Raw genomic sequence first — 6,000 nt, 5'->3', positions numbered from 1 at the left:
TTCATGAAGATTTGATTTAAAATGAAAAATATATTACCATTATATATATATATATATATATATATATATATATATATATACATGTATGTATTTATTTACTCAAATTCTAAAATATGTCTTTACATGATATTAATATGGTTTTATATAGTTAAGAATCTCTTGAAAAAGTGATACATGCAGTCAAATATTGATTTTAAATTCATTTAAATAAATAAAATAAGATGGGATGTGAAAACGTTTTTTTTTTCTTTTATAAAAGTATATTCGTTTTAGAAAAAGTGATGAAATTAGTCATTTTTCACCCCTTACGAAATTAACATGTTGATTTGAATTTCCATAAGACATAAAATCCTAATTTTTTAGTATATTAAAACTATGTCGTAAAGTCGTTATTTATTTGATGAATTTATCTAATCTAATTTTTTTATTATATTACGATTTGCATGACGTTGTTGTTGTGAAATCTGATGTTGTTACCATAGACATCTTTAGTGTGCCTAGATGAAACTTAAAGTCATCACTCATTGGACAACTTCTTTTTCATCCTCAACTATAAGCTTAAAGTCGTTTTTCACTTTATGTTTCCACCTTTGTTAAACTTTTTATTGACTTGACTTCTTTTATGCAAGGCCACATATGAGTCATGTCATATGTAACAACTTGCATTGGATTCTACTGGTTTTATCTTCTTCACTTATTAAAACTTCTTACTGATTCCTTCATTGTACCTTTAAATTGTTTCTTTGAATTATGGAAATGACAAGATAAAAACTATTATTTACGATTATATATTTTAGATTATTAGATGTTTTAGATATTTTATATTTTCAGTTATTTATTTTTTGTTGTTTTATTGTTATTTTTTAGTTTGTATTTTAGGTCTAATTATTTCATTCATTAAATAAATTATTTTATGTGTATTTTTTATACAAAGGAAATTATCTTTGCACAAGTCCGTTTTTATGTTCAAATTTTTCTTGAACGAAGTTTGACTATCAATACATGTAATCTTTTTTTCATTTTATACATGTATATTGATTAACTACCTAGGTATAATTTTTTTCATTCGTTTTAATAATTAGTTTCGTGTTTTCCTTCATAGGCGCGTCATGCTGTATATATAAAATGCCAAAAATTATACTACATTTGTTGTTTTTCTACTTTTTCAGGTTTTGTAGAGTTGTAAAAATGAATCACTATTAATTAAAAAAAACAAAAAGAGTTGATTGACGTTGAAAAATGACAAAAAATTGAAAATTGTCATTTTTCGATGTTAATTAACGTAAAAAATTGTCTTATTTTCAATTACATAAAAAAATAATAATTTTTGACGTCAATTAATGTCATAATTTGTTGCTTCTAATGTCAATTTAACATTTCCCTATATGACATCGATACTTTTTGGACGTTAAAAGGCAAAAAAACAGAGACCTCAAAATCCTTTTTGCACTAGTAATATATATACATACATATATACATACATACGTACATACATATATACATACGTACATACATATATACATACGTACATACATATATACATACGCTACATACATATATACATACGTACATACATATATACATACGTACATACGTACATACATACGTACATACGTACATACATATATACATACGTACATACATATATACATACGTACATACATATCTACATACGTACATACATATATACATACGTACATACATATATACATACGTACATACATATATATATACATACGTATATATATATATATATGTACGTATATATATATATATATATATATATATATATATATATATATATATATATATATATATATATATATATATATATATATATATATATATATATATATATATATATATATATAAGTGGGTGTAAACTTTATCTTACAAGCCAATTTTGAGAGTTGAGTTAAGCTTAAAGTCCACATATAAAAGTCATAGTTTAAAGTCTATGATAGCAAAATTTTTGTTTGTTGGACATAATTTTTTACCCATTATCTGACCTGTATCGGATCATCCATTAATGTTTGGTATCATACACGAGACATATGTATATATGTAGGTGAAAATCTCACCTTATAAGCCAATTCTTTAAGATTGATTCAAGCTTAAAATCTACTTATTAACATTAGTGGAAGTTTCGTATCAACTAATAATAAAATCATTTAAAAGTATATAAGTTAGTACAAATCTTACTTTACAAACCACTTCTAAATATAGGAAATCCGAAATTGTCATGCATATTAACTCTTTGCATCAAACTTCCATCATGTATGCATTAATAAAGGCAAAAAAATTTCCTTAAGAAATTGCACCAAATTGCCACATGAATTTGTTAATAAAAGTTATCAAATCTTTGTATTTCAATTTTAATGGGCTTTTTGATGCAAATAAACAATGTAACCCTAAAGAATTATTAATATTTCTTTTTTTAGTCTTCTCGTATCTTTCATATGTTTTAAAATTTTAGAATTTTATTAAACTATCCAATTATGAGATTGTTTGATTTATAAGAGAATACTTTTAAGAAACTATATAAACTAAAAAAGCATAAATGGAAGAATATATATATATATATATATATATATATATATATATATATATATATATATATATATATATATATATATATATATATATATATATATATATATATATATATATAGGGGTATGCTAACGCACGTATCCCTGTTTTTCAGTTGGTACATTTTAGCAATGTGAAAATAATTTTCATTCTCAAAACTAAAAAAAAAAATAAAAACCCTCAAACCCTTACTCACCTTCCTCGTTCCTCTCAACTCTTTCTCTTTCATCTCTCTCACTCCAACCTTTTCTCTCTCATCCCTATTGTATCCCCAATTGAAAAAAATCATAAACACTTGTCGTTACACAATTTGCCTTTGCCTTTGTAAAGAGTTGAGTTATTAACATATTCACCTTCAGCAAAGGTTCATTCAAGATCTCTTCAATTTCACCATCTTCACTAACCTCTCTAATTTCATCATCTGCATATGCTGAATCATCATCTCTAAAAAAAACCCTCCGGCCAATTAACAATTCCTTCAGATGTCATTATGCTTGTGAAAATTAGATAAAATTATATACTACAAAAATTATAAAAGTAAAGATGAGTCATCTTAGTCGAAGGTTGAGAAGGTTCAACTTAGATTGGAAGTAAAGATGTAGCAACTTGGGTCAAATATTTACTATCTTTTATATTTAAAATAAAAGTCATGATATGCTCATGAGATAACCTACAGGGCCACAAAGCTTCTGTAAGTATTTTGATCTTGTAAAGTTTTTCAATGGAAAGTGTCTTTTATCTTCCGAGCTTTTTCTTACCTGAATGCACATATGTCAAGATCAAGTTCTAGTAAGTTGGATCAAATTGACAGCTCTAATTATTAATGTAAGATGAATTATATATCTATACTTATTAAAATTTAATTTGAATTAGTAATTTGATTGAAAATACACAATTTTTGGTTAAAAAAAACTAACGAATTGAAAATGGATGTGAAGACTTTTATTTGTTCGTGAGAAACAAAAGTACCTCTTTCTATAGTAATTTGATGAAATTGGTGGTTTGGAGCATGAGAAAACTTGAACCAGTTAAGCACGTTGAATGGGAGGAAACAAAAAAATTGAAAGGAATGAGTAGGAAGCAAAAGAGTGGTTTGCGATTGCTGAGTGCGAAAAAGAAACAAATGTCAAAGGATTATACATTGATTTGTAAGAGTAAGAAGATTGATAAGTCCACGTGGTGAGAAACTGAACCATATAAAGTGGTGGGCCCAAACCCACCCACACCATTGCAATGGATTAATCAACAACCTCCACATTCACAAACTGCCTTTAGGAAACAAGGATTTGGTACGACATAGTATCACACAAGAGATGCCACTGTAATTACAATTTCTTGTGATTAAAACAAAAGTGGCACATTGCTAATCAGAGACTTTTGGAGAAAAAACAGATACACATTTGGTGTCGGTGTAGATAGATTCTCCCAATTGAGTCAGGTTTTGCCTCCTCACTATTTTCAAAAGCCTATCATACCACCCTAAACCAATTCTTCTCGCACGATTCAGCTCAACGCCGAAAGTATAAAGTAATGTAACATAGATTTAACTACTTTCTGTAGAAATTCCTTCCATCAAAGTAGACTGATAAAATAGTATTAAATTTATTAGCCAATTTGGTTTATCATCATTCGAGTTAGGTTAAGTTCAAATTTTTTGTTTAGTATTTTTAGATGTGTGTTAAACCGAACTCAATTAATTTGGGAAGTGGGTTGAATCATAATTTATCAATAATATTTTTTTATAATTTTAGTTTTACCATTTTCTCATCACTTTTTATTGTAATTATTATTACTTCTAATTATTTATAGATTGAAAATTTGATATTTTAAAGACTATGATATTGTTTTATAATATTTAAATGGTTTGTATGTTTAATTTATCTGTTTGTCTAATTATATAAATTAACACTTTAATTTTCAATTATTATTATTATTATTATAATAATAATTGAAAAAAATAAGTGAACCCTTTAATTATAATTTATAATTAGATCACTCAAGTCCACTGCCTTTATTGTATTTAAAAAATATATAAAATAATTAAAAAAAAACAAAACATTAATTGAGTCAACTCATCAATTCAACTATAATGGGTCAACCAAAATAGTAAAAATTCTGACTCACATATAAATCGGATTAAAATACTTTATTATTAACTTAACTTGCGATAAATCAACTCATAAGTCAGCTTTAACATCCGTACATAAAAGTATTAATATATAAAGTATTTTTTTTCTAATTTATCTTACCCAAAGAAAATTCTTTTGTCAAAACAAAATCGTCAATTCAAGTAAGAGTTTTTGTTGGAAGTTCATTAGAGATAAAGTCAAATTATAATATATAAAGTAGGGTGCAAACCTCACCGTAGAAGCTGATTTTGTAGGATTGAATTAGACTTAAATCCACTTTCTAATATGGTATTAGAGTCATAAGTGAGCATTTATGTTTCCACCCATTATGTAAGACCAAATTATAATATATATATATATATATATATATATATATATATAAATCAAAGACGTTTTTTTTCATGGGTAGATATTTGTTAAATGATTCTACTTAATAAAATAACTTATTTAAACTATACACTGAAAAAAAAAGAGAGAATGTAAAGCAACCAAAGCAAATATTTGTGTTGAAGATACTTTTAAGAATTATATTATACACTACAATGGAAGTGATAGTGTTAGGAGTTTGAAATAGCCAAATGTGATCAATTAAATCTTTTCCCATTAACACATGCATTTGGCATCCATTAGATGTGAGTTTCTAGACACCCATAAATTCCAGCTAAGTAACTTATACATCTGTCAATTCTGTTCACGATCTGAGACACTTCGTTCTTATTACTATTTTTCTATTTTTTAAATAACCTTCACACTTTTTTATTGTTTTTTAGATAACAATAATATTAAATATTCAACCATTTTTTGTTTTCATAGAGACATTGATTTTATTCAATCCTATCATATTCCTCCCTATCCTTCCCTCTTTGTCGTACTGATCGTCTTATCCATTACAATAATTTAAACATCTCACTGTACCATAAGCGCGTATACTGTATTTTTAAATAATGATAGGAGTCTGAGAAAAAATATATTAATTTTAATGTCTCATAAGATTATTGCTTTGTTTTTCATAATTGCATTACATGCATATTTAAAATTATGTTTGGATATTGTAAAAGTTTACGATATACAAAATAGATGAAATAAACAATGTGATTGAAATTAAATATTAAAAAAAATTATGAGTATATTATTATTTTTCGATATGTTTTCTTCATTTGTGGATAAATTCGTCTTTATTCTTTTTTATTACAAATTATTTTTATTTCTTAAATTTTTAAATTTTATTTTTAATATCTAAAATCAAAATACATGCACTCATCACTTTAATTAACACTTGTA

The sequence above is a fragment of the Vigna umbellata genome, chromosome 5 (genome assembly GCF_029865625.1).
Source record: "Vigna umbellata cultivar VRB3 chromosome 5, Vumbellata_1.0, whole genome shotgun sequence".
Lineage (NCBI taxonomy): Eukaryota > Viridiplantae > Streptophyta > Magnoliopsida > Fabales > Fabaceae > Vigna > Vigna umbellata.
Note: the sequence above shows the minus strand (reverse complement) of the source record.